This window comes from Amyelois transitella, chromosome 25 (assembly GCF_032362555.1).
Source record: "Amyelois transitella isolate CPQ chromosome 25, ilAmyTran1.1, whole genome shotgun sequence".
NCBI lineage: Eukaryota > Metazoa > Arthropoda > Insecta > Lepidoptera > Pyralidae > Amyelois > Amyelois transitella.
Genome location: NC_083528.1, coordinates 1,454,232 through 1,470,859, shown reverse-complemented (window position 1 = coordinate 1,470,859; position 16,628 = coordinate 1,454,232).

Genomic DNA, 16,628 nt, shown 5'->3' with positions numbered 1-16,628 from the left:
ACAGGATTTAAGAGGCAGTTAATTGCTGCATGAAATAAGACTCTCTTTAATAACATTATATTTAAAAATCACACGGAAACTGTCGCTCCCTAATGGATTCGTGATTAATAAATCACAATTTATGTTGCATGGAAATTGCTAGTATGTACAAGTTACACGCCAAAGATTAATCCATTTACTATGTCCGTCAGAATGAACGGTCACTAAGCATTCAACATCGAACGTTCTATGTCTAAACGTTGCTTCCTTATCAGTTCGCTTTGCTTCTCATTGTACAGTGTGTACATATCTTATGTTATTACTGTTTTCGTCCTTAGTCGTGTCCTTCCTACTTAGGGGCGAAGATATTTCGCTATTTCCAATTAGCGAGACAAAAATAGGTTATATATAGGTAGATATGTATTTTATTTTTATTTTTTTATGTATTTAGGTACTCGTATAATGAAACTGTAAAAATATTTCGTCTAAACATTCAGTATTTTTGACTGAAATGAATAGAGGAACATTTAAAAAGATAATAATAGAAAGCAAAGATTACACTGGTCAACACGATTCTGGTTTCCTTCATTTTTTTCTCTCTTATTGGTTATTTCTATGGTCCTGACTATGAAAAAAATACTGTGAGATTGCCAACAGCTTTACTTTTTGAAATATACAGTTTCATAATTTCGACCAAATAAAGACAAAAAACTAATACATATTTCAACAAAATATCTATTAAACACTATCAAATGATCTTTTATATGATTTTCTTGCATGAACGACGTTAGGTAGATCTCGTTTCAAACTCCAGCAGTAGTCCGCCATCATATGTGAGTCCCATCTTCCCTGATATCGCCCTTCCATTGTCCGAAGATCTTGGTGAAATCTTTCACCCTGCTCCTCACTAAAATCACCCAAATTTTCAGGAAATTGGTCTAAATGCGAGTGCAGGTAGTGGATTTTTATGCTCATGTTGCACCCTAGCACTTGCAAGTTTGATAGCATGCTCTCAACAAGCTTAACATGGTCGTCAGATTTCTTGTTGCCTAGGAAATTACTCATAACCAAAACAAATGAATTCCAAGCTTTGGATTCCACTTCAGTCATTGATTCGACAAAATTGGGGTCTTTTACGACTTGCCTAATCTGTGGCCCATCAAAAATACCTGCTTTCAATTTTTCTTTGCTTAATCCTGGAAACTTGCGAAAAAGAAAATTAAAACATTCTCCATTTTTGTCAAGTGCCTTCACAAATTGTTTCATTATGCCAAGTTTGATGTGAAGAGGTGGAAGTATGATGCGGTCTCGACTAACTAAAGGCACGTTTATTACATTTTTGTACCAACCACCAGCTCTTCCCGCACTGGCCAAACTTTTTGTGACCAATGATGTTGTTTGTCACGACTATCCCAGAGACACATGAAACAAGGGAACTTTGTGTACCCCCCTTGTTGACCTAATAGAAAATTAACCATTTTTAGATCAACACAAATGACCCACTTGTGGTCCTTATACTTAATTTTATCCATAACCTTAGAAATATTTGCGTATTCTTCTTTTAAAGTCGTCGAATGTGCAATAGGTATAGAACCGTACTTGTTGCCGTTATGTAGCAAAACACACTTTAAACTTCTTTTGCTGCTGTCTATGAAAAGACGCCAATCGCTAGGTTGGTACTTTGTTAAACCTATCTGTTTCAAAATACTGCTAACATCGTTACAAAAAACTAAATCCTTTTCTTGAGAAAAATACGGTAACAGATTTTTTTCTCGCGTACGATAAAATGTGATTTTGGTTTCCGGAGTAAGCAAATTTTTTTCTTTTAAACGAGATGCTAAAATTTCAGAAGCTTCTTTCGGTAAGTTCAGATCTCTTACTAGGTCATTTAATTCTTTCTGATTGAATGGTTGAGGTTCTGAAAGGTTGAATTTGTAGTCTGGATCAGAATCTTCACTTGATATATTTCGTTCATTTCGTTCGGATTCACAAATATTTGGATCATCAGAAGATTTAGATGTGCTGGGTTGTACCTCTCGTGATCTTAATTGAGGTCGTTGAGCAGAAGCTAAGTTGGGATAAGGCCACTTACTTCGATTTCCAGGATTGATTCCGTTTATTTTCACAACGCAAAAGTAGCAGTCGTTATGATGGTTTTGAGGTTCTCGCCAAATCATTGGTGTTTCGAACATTGTTCCATCTCTTTTTCCACTGGACCACAACCGTAGACATACTACACACTTCTGGCAAACAATATGAGGAACCCATGGCTTGTCCTGATTACACAATTTTATTTTAAAATACTGATGATACGCAGTTTTCACAAAGTCCGATATAGGTTTTCGATATTTTTTAAATACATATTCACCACAAATATAGCAAACACAATCTGGATTAAGCAGACAACATCTTCTTGAGGAAGCCATATCGAAACCGACAACAAAATGTGTTCTAGTACCCGAAAAAAAACGAAAATCTAAATAAAAATATCAAGTGAGGGTAGTTAGCTATAACTCAAAAACAAAAGCTGTTAGAGAAAATGGCTGCCGTATTTGATAAATACGCGTCAATTTAAAACAGAAACAAAAAAAATCTCATAGGAAACAACCAACTTTATTCTTTTTGTTGACCAGTGTTATTTTTTGTTGTCTCTCTGTCTGTATGAAGGTATGATCACGCTTATCTCCGAAATTACTGAACCGATATACTTAAAATTTTCACCAATCGCTGTGTTTAAACTTGTTAGTATAAATGTGAAAGTGTGTTTGTTTGTACGTCTTACACGTCAAAACCACTGAATCGATTTGCACGAAACTTAACATATGTACCTACAGTGTGCACTACGAAAAATAGGGTGCTTTTACGCGGCCGGAACCGCGGACAAAAGCTAATTATGTATATTTTCTTCTTAAAGCGTGACGTGTTGTAACAATCCAATGACACATGAAAGATTTGGCGCGCGAATTCGTTTATTAATAGCAGTCGCCTTTTTGTCTCCAATGATTCTTTTACCGATGTTTCTGTCCGATGTAAATCCGAATTAATATTATAAATGCAAAACAAGTTTGTTTGTTTGTTACCTCTACACGCGTTATCTTCTGAAGCAATCTTCATGATGTTAGTCTATATATAATAGAGTCTAGAGTACCGTTCATGCTGATAAAAACTAAAGTTTCCGTGGAAAATCTTCAATGTTTTGTAGGTGTAGCTAAATTCGTGCGGACGAAGCTTAGGTTAAAAGCTAGTAAAAGTATTTTTTTAAAGCCTATCTTTTGTACCGGTGACAGTCTCACTTGTCGTATATACCGGATTGGGTCAGTCAAGTTTTTGCATAAAACGACTCCCATCTAAACTTCGCAACCTAACCCGTATTGGATTATGGCAACCTAAGAAAGAAAGTAGAACTTTTCTTTTTAAAACACCCAGTTAGTCAGTCACTTTCAACTTAGGGAAATCTGACTAGATTGGACGATTTTTGAGATGGTTCACAATTATGTTATAGTTACTTAATCGAATAAGAGCTTTATATGTTTTGTTTGCCATCATTGAGTAAACATAAGAACTAATGTACGAAACTCAGTAAATGATTTGTGGCGACATCACTAATGTCACACACTAACTGTCAATTATCGCGAAGAAAATGACGCGCTCAGCCAATAGCAGTGAAGAATCTAAATCGCGCAAGCAATTATTTCACGAAACATAAATACAACCTCCGATTTAACATCGTTGAAGCCGCGGTTCCCCAGGCATAACACCTAGCCTGGTGGAGGAACTTTCCTCTGGTGGCGGTCGAGCCCTAACTATCTCTCCCGCTACATATCAATTCAATTTGACCATGTTGGATTCAAACTCGTAAACTCTGATTTACAAATCCTCTTAACCACTCTGACAACGACGCTCAACAATTCGCAATATCTCAAGTAGTTAACAAACTTGTTTGTTTTTCTACCAAACAAAAACATACACCACAATAAGAAAATCAACACAAATGTATGTCAGTGTGTGCTCATTTATTTTTTCAAGAAACAAGCAGTGAACCGGTAGTCGGTTGTAAAAGATTTTAAAACTTCCCCGTTCGGCGGGAGTTCAACAGCATGGCAACACTGCGTCTAAATATAACGCGCCCCAATTAAGCTGTGTTGTTTGTAACATGACACTTATCTTCCATTAAACAGAAGAATAACATTGGGTAGTAGAAAATTATTCTAGTTAATTGGACTTTTAAAAATATGTTACATCACGTCTCTTTCCCGGAGGGGTAGGCGAAGACTACATCTTTGCCACGATCCCTGCATACTCTTTTGTTTTATCGACATTCATAACTCTTTTCATGCAAGCTTTTTAGTACTTCCTTCTCTCCTGGCTATGTATGCGAAAAAAGTTTGAAAAAGGTGCGAAACATAAAATATAATTTTCAAATTTATACATACAACTATTCTCATTTTGATATTTAAAAAAGACTAAATTATATCATTTCTAACCAAATTTCTACAATACATATAAGTTTATGTATCAATTTAGTTAATCCGAAATCTGAATACACAACACAAACACCCCACCTTTCGCGACGCGGGCTAAAAGGAGCCATAAACATCTTTGCACCAACCAATGAGATCTGGCGTGGAACTCATATATTTCAGCACAAATTGTTTACTTACAGAGTGGGTGTAATGCAACCCAAGTATTTACGGGAAGAATTCCTTCGGACAGATATACGTTTAATGTTTTCGCAAATGGCGAGGTGGGTAGTTATTGGAAGTACGCTCAAATGCATATCAACCTACCTTAATTCTGTGCAAACTCGCTTCTTTTGACGGAGTTCTTTGCAGGGTAACTGCATGAGGTTTGCTGTACTTTGGGTATACCATTCCGGTACAAATATGGTACACGAACTAGCCACGGGTTCGCAAGGTTTTTCCTTGCTAAAAGGCACGCTCATAAGTGCCTTATGTCGTGTGTATTACTCACACTGCAAATATGCACTATTTTTGCGTAGATAATGCAAATAAATTTCATAATTTCAATGTTTTGGGTCAACAACTTTGTGCATCAAACATCCCCCAAGACGGAGATACGCTATAGAAGAAACAATCATGATTAAATAGTGGTTAGTTTCCACTGAAAAGGTTGCGGATGTTAGACGGAATTCGCTTCGTGTCCTGCCTTTTCCAATCCAGGATCGTGGTCAAAGGAGCTCATCTGCAGAGAGGTGAAGTTGTAACTGGGACTAACGCTAGGTGGAAGACATACATACCTACAGCCTTTAATGGCTGGGAAGAGAAATACTGGCAGTACGCTTTGAAAGAAAAATATAATTTTGGATCTTCGACACGTCGAGAAGAATATATGGTTTGAAAACCCAAGTGCATACCGAGGGCCAAAACTAATATAGTGATATCACTGGTCCAGGAATGAAGACATATTGGCGCAATTAAATTGGATTTATGGCATCGTAGATTTCTGTATGTTAACTGTTGAAATTAGTGCTTACGCTTTGGTCATTCATCGCTCACTAACAGTTGCAGTTGTTTCACACGCATTTGGTTCATTATATTCATTTTACGCGAAATCTTAATTCTTTTCTGAATTGTTTCCGACAAATTTCTCGTGAATAAAGCTGCAAGTATTAAAAAATAAATATGAAGAAATGATCATTTTGTCGTTCTGAATAGTAAAAAAAGGTGTCAGCTTCTGACCATGATCTTACGAGACCCAGGTTTGATTTAAACTATTGGGAATACTAATGGGAATATGCTAAGAGAAATTGAAAATATCATTCTACTAAACTTTAAACATAGGATGCTGAAGAATATTAGAAAGAGAATGTGGAAAAGTAACAATCTTGTCTCTTTAAACCCCAAAGCATAGCGGCGGAGGTTGTTAAATGGAACTTGCAAGTAGAGATAAGTTATGGAGAAATAATTCCTACTATTTAAGCTCTAATAAAGTACCTCTGTTTGTCTGTTATGCTTTCACGCCTAAACTAATGCACAGATTTGATGAAATTTGGTGCAGAGATAGAGTTTACCCTGCAGAATACGCTTCTTTTTATTGCAGAAAAAGGGGGAAGAGTTAAAAGAAAGTATGAACGAAGTCGCGGACCATAGCCAGTTTACGATATTTTCGTTACAAGACACCTGTTTCGTATTTCTTTTGGCAACGAACGTCCAGTGGAAAAGTGTTTTGTCATTAATATTACGTCTTCGGTAAACATGTTTATGTGAGTCGCGTTTTCACACGACCACGGACGCTCAACCAATTTTTGCGAAGTTTAACCAAAATTCAAAAATTTTATTCATTATTATAATAATAATAATTATAATAATTTAATTTATTTATTCAGATATCATGATCCACTTTGTTAGTAATACAGAAAACTTAGAGATAGTGTTAGTAAATACATATGGCAAAATGAAATTTTAAAAGGTACCCAATAAAAAGAATAACTGTACACCGGGGTGCCGCTGAAAAACTCGGCTTCATATTTGGCCATATACAGCTATCGGCATGGTCCCCCGCACAAGGTGGCCCATTATTGGTGCTTCCGGTCTATCCGCTACAGTTTTCAGGATGCTGTTATGACTCGCTCTTAATCGCCCTAGCAAAGATGCCATTTTTTTACGGATCACGGCATGAAATCCATCCGTTCTTGCCTGAGTAAACATTTCAGAGGCACTACAGAATCGAGGCAGTCTTAGCAGCATTCTAAAAATATTATTGTACTGGACACGAATGGCATCCAGCGATCTTTTGGTACAATGGACCTACAGAGCAAGTTTTGACAATTATAGGATACTTCGTATCGCTTAATAATTGTCAAAACGTATGGTTGAACAACATTGGTTGACGTCAAATAAATTACTTAAAACTAAGTTTACTGCCGCTTCCAAGGCGTCAGTGCAGAAGAAGCGGTAACAAATTGCACTGCAGCATTTTCTTCAACAACGTCAACTTCACAATATCAATTAAATTTAGAATAGAATGTGGACGACCGTATGTGAACGATGTAACTTCTTCCTCCTTGCATTAGTCCTGGTTACATCGACACCCTGGATGTGTGGAGGAGCCCGGGGTGCGCCTTTACGACCATGATCCCGATTTGGGTGACTCAGGTTTTTGCCGTGTGATTCCAGGCACCAATGAAAAAACGCATAGGACCACTCCATCTCTTTCCCATGGATGTCGTTAAAGGCGACTAAGGGATAGGCTTACAAACTTGGGATTCTTTTTTAGGCGATGGGCTAGCAACCTGTCACTATTTGAATCTCAATTCTATCATTTAGCCATTCAGTATTTTCAGACTATTGCCTCTGTCTACCCCGCAAGGGATATAGACGATATGTATGTATATAAAAAATTCTAAGAACTGACGATGTCGTACTGTTTCACCTCATAATCCGTGTTATGATGTTAAGATGATCGTAAAAATAAAAATAGAACAATTATTTTCATCCGAGCATGTCGGTCAGGTTAATCCGATTCGGTTCAAAGACCGGGATTCTTAATCTAGTTTTGTAGTTAATCGTCTTCGTATGTCGTTAAAAGCGACTAAGGGAGCCTAACAAACTTGGGGATTCTTCTTGTAGGCGATGGGCTAGCACTCTAGTCTAGACAATCTTTAATCCCCTCTATCTACCTCGTCTCTCACTTTTTTCCCTGTAAAAAGAATCTCAAATTTATAAGCTTATCCCTTAATCGCCTTGTACGACACCTATGGGATAGATATAGAGTGGTCCTATCCCAAAGTGCCGGCAACCACAGTATGCACAGGAGTCAGAAAGTCGTCTAAATAACTTTGCACCCATTGAAACATGTCTATTTGGTATGCGTTTATTTTAACCTCTCGGCCTTCTGCCAACCAGCTCAGGTGTTAAAGTACAAACATTTATTATACACTAGTTTTAACCCGCAGCTTCGCCCGTGTGAATTTAGCGCCATTTTAAAAAATACGACCCATTTAACGCCATTAAAAAAAAAACAAATTTAGTACCACCAACAAAAAGCAACGAAATAAACGCCACCCTCAAAAAGCGATTAATTTAGCGACACTTACAAAAGAATACAGGTTTTCCGCAATGTATATACGCAAAATATTAAGAAAATTGGTTCAGTAGATAACGCGTGAAGCGATAACATACAAATAAACTTACTTCGGGATATATTATTCAGGATTGACTTGGCTTTGAGTAGTCGTTTAAGAATGCATATAACAACAATATGATTTTAAAGTGTGGTCCTGGCACCAATGAAAAAAAGAATAGGACCGCCCCATATATTTCCCATGGACGTTGTAAAAGGCGACTTAGGGATATAGGTAAGGGCTTATAAGCTTGGGATCCTTTTTTAGGCGATGGGCTAGCAACCAGTCACTATTTGAATCTTAATTCTATCATTAGGCCAAACAGCTGAACGTGGCCAGTCAGCCTTCCAAGATTGCTGGCTGTGTCTAGCCCGCAAGGGATATAGACGTGATTATATGGATGGATGTCTGATTTTTAATGTATTACAAAAACAGCCATTGAAATAAATGACCGGGTGACGTGAACTATAGCATGACTGCTAAGAAAGCAATCCAACAAGCAAAGATAGAAGAAAAATAATACCGAATATTAAATTGAAATAATTACCCAATATTTAGGGTAAAATTAACACGAATGGCAACACCGAGCGCACCTGCAGCGATGCGCCGGCGCACTCCGATTGGCTAAATTTAGCCGGCAAGTGGTTATGTCACAGGCACCAGACAATACTACTAACATTCTAGTTTTGAATGCACTCTGTACCATTTCCTGGTTGCCACTGGAATACTCGCTTTCCCGCCATATTTGTACTTATTTCGACACAGATTTTTTTTCCTTCTTAGACTATTGGATAAGTGTACCTACTTCTTTCTAAGCGACTCGCGTAGATTTTATAGATGTAAACCTTTTTCAAAAAACCCTCTTTCCAACATTTCAAACAGGAACAAAATCGGTATACAACTTTCTGAGATTAGCGCAAACATACAGGCAGAGAAAATAAATTAGGAGAATAAAAATTCAAAATAAATAAATTAGGCCGCCATTACTCTATAGGTACATCTACTTTCTTAGGGTACAACTATATACTGATTAATTTAATCCATTGGAGGTCAACACACAAAACAAACAACATAATCTTGTTGGACAGTTTGTAAGAAAAGAATAGAATAGAATAGAATAGATTTATTTTCAAAATTGGATACAAGGTATCACTTATTGACGTCACATCACTTAAATCTAATTATAACTACTAGGTACCGCTTCCAAAGCGCATGTGTAGAAGAAGCGGCGGAACAAACTACACTGCATCATTTTCATCGGACGTCAATATACAAATATAGATCTCTTAAATCTAAATCATGGACGAATGTACATTGTCTACATTAAAAAACATGAATGAATGTAGAAAGATAAAATAAAATATGTACACACTATACAAATTATGTCAACACCATAAGTTGAAGATTATGTTACGATAATAAAACGCATCAGCCCCTGTAGAGAGGCGCGCGCGTCCCAGTTTTTATCGCGCGTCAAACTATCGCTGTTTCGCCTTTTATCATGTCGGGAAAAGAGACAGCGAGTATTTCGCACGATGCAGGAATATTTTAGCCACGCGAAGAAAACTATAGGGGTATTTATGAATGACTACGTTCGGAATTATATGCATACATAAAATCACGCCTTTTCCCGAAGGCAGACTACATCTTTTTCACTTGCCACGATCTCTGCATATATTTTCGCTTCATACCCATTCATAACTCTCTTCACTCTCTCACACTCACATATAGACTAGACAACACATATAAGATTTACAATTTGAATAAAAAAAAAGTCTGAAGAATTTAACATAGCCAATCAAAGCATATACTAAGATTTATAAATGCGATTGTAAGTAGGTAATTTGTTTGTCACCTCTTGACGCCTTTTCTACATGATAAATATTAATAAAATTTCACACACATTAGGTATCTTTCATACCAGTATATAAACTATTTATTTCGCAGGATTTGTACTTAACAAAAATGTACCGTGCTCTGAAAATGACAACGAAAGTGTGTTCTATAAAAATTTACCTTTACGTAACACAATATACCTACTTATATTATAAAGCTGAAGAGTTTGTATGAACGCGTTAATCTCAGGAACTACTGATTCAAATTGAACAATTCTTTTTGCGTTGAATAGACCATTTATCGAGGAAGGCTTTGGGCTATATAACATCACGCTGCAACTATTAGGAGCGAAGAAATAATGGAAAATGTGAAAAAACGGGGTAAATATTAATCTTTGAGGGCATCACAGGGTAAATTATTCAATTCAATCTTTGAGGGCTTCAATGATGCCCAAAATAATTTCACCACACGAACGAAGGCGCGGGCGCAGCTAGTAATCAATATGGCGGCCAGGTGCTCAAAATGGAAGAATGCTTACGAACTAATGACAAAACAATGAGTCAGTCTATGTGACCTAAAGATAACAAACTGGCCACCGTCATTGGAAACCGAACTGTGGAATACTCATCGAATGCATTCCATTTTAAGCACTAAACCTTTAGATTGGAAGACCATAATGCTTTGAGCGCTGTTGCTATGCAATTGACCACACAGGGTGATAAGAAAGGACAAAGAAATGTGAATATTTACTATTTAATTCAAGTTTAATAACATAAATAAATATATACGAGACAAATTACACAGACATACATACATACATTTAATCACGTTTATACCCCTTGCGGAGTATACAGAGCCAACAGTCTTGAAAATACTGACAGGCCTCGTTCAGCTGTTTGGCTTAGTGATGGAATTGAGATTTAAATATTGACAGGTTGATAGCCCATCGCATAAAAGAAGAATCCCAAGTTTACAAGCCTAACCCTTAGCCGTCTTTTACGATATCCATGGGGACGAGACGGAGTGGTTCTTTTTTTATTGGTGCCGGGAACCACACGGCACAATAGTTAATTAGTAAGATTTTGAACTAATGGGCGCCGTGTGGTTTCCTGCACTTTAGAATAGGATCATTCCATTTCTTTGCCATGGATGTCGTTTAAAGCGAGTAAGGGACATGCCCATTCATTTTAGCTTTTACCATCATCCAATACCTATGGGATAGTTTCCCATGCAAAGGTTGCGGAGGTCAGAAACGCTTTGTGTAAAAACCTGACTTACCCAATCCAGAATCATGGTCAAAAAGCGCGCCTCGGGCTCCTCTCCAGAGAATTTAGAAAGTAACCGTGATGAACGCCGAGAAGGAATTATTTAAAACAATTCATTGAAAGACTTATTAACATTGGGACTCATCTTTTAGGCAAGCGCCCAAAAGAATCTAGCTTATCACGTAGTCTTACGGGGTAGACAGAGTCAATAATCATAAGACTCAAATACCTACATACATTCATATGGGTCACGTCTATATCCCTTGCGGGGTAGACAGAACCAAGTCTTGAAAAGACTGAATGGCCACGTTCAGCTATTTAGCTTAATGTTAGAATTGAGATTCAAATAGTCAAATACAACTTTCAGTTTACTGATGAGTGAGATTCAGATACAGTTTTATACTATACATAATATAGCTATTCACAGACATAATTATTAGTTCCCGGCACCAATAAAAAAAGAATAGGACCACTCCATTTCTTTCCCATGGATGTCGTAAAAGGCGACTAAGGAATAGGCTCACAAACTTGGGATTCATTTTTAGGCGATAGGCTAGCAACCTGTCACTATTCGAATCTCAATTCTATCATTAAGCCAAATAGCTGAACGTGGGCATTCAGTCGTTCCCAGACTGTTGTCTCTGTCTACCCCGCAAGGGATATAGACGTGACTGTATGTATGTATGTATATATATGTACATATGTGACAGTAATCGATCATTGTATTACAGTTTCAACACGTACGTCGCGATTCAGTTAAAACAATAATAATGACATCATGACAGACACTGGTCACGGTGGTAAAATGGCCGATTGGAAAACATTCTAATGCACGGGTTCAAATCCGATGAACATGTACCTATGTCTCTTTTGTGAGTTATGTAAGTACATTAGTTTGAGTGCTAACCGATGCTCTATCATACGGTGAGGGAAAACATCGTGAGGAAACTTGCACATTCAGGCAACTGGATGTGTAACCATGGCTCTCAATACCGGTTAGGTTTACCTGCAAAGGTCAGGTGGCAGTCGCTTCGTGTAAACACTTGTCTCTCCCAATCAAGGATCCATGGTCAAAGGCACACCCCGGGCTCCTCTCCAGAGAGGTGAGGATGCAACCGGGACTAAAGCCAGGAGGAAAAAGAGGATCTCATAACAAAGTCTAGAACAATATTATGTTTTTTTTATTTCTTCATAAATTCACATATTTTGCTCGTAAGTAATTGTAAATCTAATCAATTTTATAAATCATTCTGTCTAGATCGGCCATTAAAGACTGCAAAAGGCAATTGACTGAGTTACCAGTGATTGAGTTAGGTCCACAAACGTTCATTATACCGAATACTGTTTGCATTCGGTCGGTAAACATTCGACGCAAGATGCATTTAAATATTTGAGAATGACATTCGAGATGACGGCCGTGTAGTTCCCGGCACCAATATAATAAAGAATAGGACCACTCCATCTCATCCTATTCGAACGAATGTACAAACTTTAAAAATAGTAATTCGTACATGGCCGAGGTGGGATTTGAACCTGTGCCTTTCTGCGCATCACGCATTTTAACCGGGCATCTTACCGATTTGACCGCCCCGACGCTCTCAAGAATGTTATGGGATAAACCATATTTTATTTACAACTAGTTGTGCCCGCAACTTCGTCCGCGTGGAACAGTCATTTTGGGCATAATTGAAGCCCTCAAGGATGAATAATTTGCCCCGTTTTTTTCACATTTCCCATTATTTCTTTGCTCCTTATAATTGCAGCGTGATGTTATATAGCGTAAAGCCTTCCTCGATAAGTGGTTTATTCAACGCAAAAAGATTTTTCAATTCGAACCAGTAGTTCCTGAGATTAGCGCGTTTAAACAAACAAACCCTTTAGCTTTATAATATTAGTATAGATAACGGATTGCACTCAGACAGTACTTTTTATTTTTATACTGACACTGGATTTAACGAATCCGGTCTCACGAATTTTCGGTCACGTATCCTGCCTGAAGCATTAAGTGCAGAACTTCAGAAAAAAAATGCCTAACCTATGATTATAAAAATATTTTTTTTAAATAATTGTTATTTAAATTATTTTTTTTATTCATTACTTTTTAAATAATCAAAATAATTTTACATGATACTACAACCGTATAAAATCCAAAGTCCAGATCAATCGGAAAATAATCATTATCAAATCCGGGACCTTAACACTCAGAGTACGCACTCTACCACTTCGCCTCAAAAAATTGCAAAAGTTCACTCGCTCTTTTGATCGTCGCATACGCATATTATCTGTCATTTTGTATGGCACAAATTCCATGCATTCTGGCGTAATCGAAAGGGGAAAGTGGGCTGGAATGGCCTCTTGAGCAATACCGGCGAGCTATATTTTTAGATTCGTGTTGTTTTTTTTTTTTAAAGTCATATTACAGATCAATGAACGGATATTGTGCTTATTCTATCATTAAGCCAAATAGCTGAACGTGGCCATTCAGTCTTTTCAAGACGATTGGCTCTGTCTACCCCGCAAGGGATATAGACGTGACCATATGTATGTATGAGTATAGCTTTTATAGTAAAAAACCTTCCTTAGAAAATATATTTATATATTATTTATGTACTTACAAAATTCTTGTATGTTATTGAAAGACATATAACTTCTAAAACTTGGGATTCTCAGGCCAACGGAGTTCAAAAAAGGTATATTTTGTTACGTGATCAATAACTCAATTTTGATAAATTTTTTTTTGTTGTAAGAATATTCTTCAGATGTGGTCCTTAAATATGAACATGGAGATACCAAGAGAACTTATTTATTCCTGGAATTTATTTTGGTATGAATGTTAATCTGCCAGGGTGAACTACTCGTAGAACTTATATACACTTGCGGGGTAGACAGAGTTAAGTCTTGAAAAGGCTGACAAGCCAAGTTTAGCTTTTCATTGGTCACTGCTTAATATGTTATTAACAAAGGCATGTTTCCTTAGCCTAGTTTCGGATTAAACAAATATTTACATTTTCGTTATCCAAGAATTTGTCTATACAGTAACGATCATTAATCAATTATGTATAAATAAAAATTGGTACTGAGTGACGGACAGACAAGATTTAGTCGTAAGCAACTGAGGAGAGGAACTGACTTTGGAAAAATGTTGAGAAGTGGACTAATGTGCAACGGGCAATAGTAATAAAAAAAAGGGTTGACAAAATATCCATCACAAAAATTTATTCTGTGCAGTGTGTAAAGTTTCTCGCCGGGTAGACAGAGCTAACAATCTTGATGGAGTAGTCCTATTCTTTTTTCTATTTGTGCCGGGAGCCAAACGGCAAAATCAAAAATTATAAACAATAAACTCAAAATTACACTAAAGAGGATGTCCAAATTAAGCCTCATTTGTTGGAAAGTCTGTTAAACTAGCTAACAGTGACAAACACAGCTTGCAGCAAAGTTTTGACAGATAAGGGAAGTACATTTTAATTATTGAAATCATTAAAAATCACCTACCAAAGAACATAATTTTAAAAACAGACAGAAACACTTAAATGTTTTTATGAAGCATTTATTTTAATCAGTGTATTTTTTTTATTATTTTTATTTTTTCTGATGGTTTTATTTGTTTTTTAGATCTGTGACAAATCTGTGAAAATTTAAATTTAGTACACATAAATGAAAACAGATCCTTGTATTTCTTTTTTTATTTTTTATCATGCCAGTCCTAGCAGACCATGGAGTTACACTTTTTTAACCATTCCTTGCGAAAACACAATAATCTGACCATTATGATTCATTATGGCTTACTTCTAATTCATTTTTTTAGAGGATAGTGCATAAGAAACCAATCACACTTATGAAATAAACATTATTATGTTTATTATAATATCCAACTTCTTCTAGAGATGGGAATTTTGTGGGAATTTCCCACACTCTATGTTTCCTTTGCTGCTTTTAAAGGAATAGTTTATCTCTGTGCCAAATTTCATCAAAATCTGTGTAGATGTTTATTCATTTTAATAATAAGTGTTTATAAGAAGTTTATGAAACTATGAAAGTTCATTAGTACATACCTTTTCTGTTTGGTTAGCTGGTTGCCTGGTAGAGAATGCCAAACGGCATTATCCGCCTTGTGCAAATTTTTATAGTGCAATAAAGTTTCAAATAAATAAATAAATACCTTGAGGAGTTGTATGAAAGAAATTAAAGAAAAAACAATACTCAACAGTACACATAAAGGAAAGTATTTATCAAATGCAAATATTTAAATGAGAAGCTTCAAATAACTTCGACTTGAACTTGAAAATGTAAAAATACTCAAAATTCAAAAATAAATGTGGAGCATGACTTCTTGCAATTAAGGCTAAGGTAAAAGAATATTATTTCAGGTAGGCAACCCTCACCTACTGACACAAATTCAATTGACTCGTTTACACTTTGCCAATCCTAGTAAATCTATTTTAGGATTCCCAAAATGCGCGTACATTGATTATGTGTTCAGATTTCATCGCGCGAAACATTTCAGAACACCGCAAAATTACACAAATGAATGAAATGAACATTCCATAGCTATGCAGGCCATACAGACGATACTTTAGAAACTTTTTCTTTTTTTAATAAAACGAACGTTACAGGCATTTCCGGGAATTTGACCACATAAATTACCTTATTTAGAGTTCCAAACATAGTCCTGTGTTAGTATTAACTTAAACCAGTGTTATTTTAATAAAGTTTATGTCAAAAACTTACATTTTTCTCAAAATCACTACATAAAAATAAATATTTCGATAAATAAAATTACACACACGTTCACCGTCCACTCAACTCTACTGCGAAATGTCAAACTTTTTTTGATTTGGTGTTGCCATTATAGAAATATTTTTACCCGAATTGTTTATAAAATGCATTAAATATTAAAAATATATTTCTTTACTGAAATATACTATTTAAACGATTAAAAACTATAAAGGGTAATTAACAATGCAACATGTATAAATGCGGAAGAAAATTGGTAGAGAAAACAAATAAAGAAATTGGTCTTGACTAGATTGCCAATGTAAATAATTGAATATCCCCAATTCATAACACTTCTCTTGGAATTCTTTGCCAGCTGAAAGGTTCACGTTACCTACCTTTTCTAATTATTATTAGCGACAACTAAAAATAGGTCAAATATTTAAAAATGCCTGTTGGCACGCATTGCGGTCCACAGTCGTAATCACAATTCGCGGAGTTGAGTGGATTTTCATTGCGTTGTTTATATGCCGAAATTATTATTGTTGAAATCGACGATTGTAGAAGTAGGTATATAATATATTAATGTGCACAATTTATTTCATGAACTCTTACTAAACTGCACATTGTGAAGATTTTAGATTAAAGATAATGACAAAGAGAATACAATAACAATGGGTCACAATATAAAAGCCGTCCCACACCAAACTTTTGAGAGTATTAGCGACATCAATTACTTGTTCCTACTA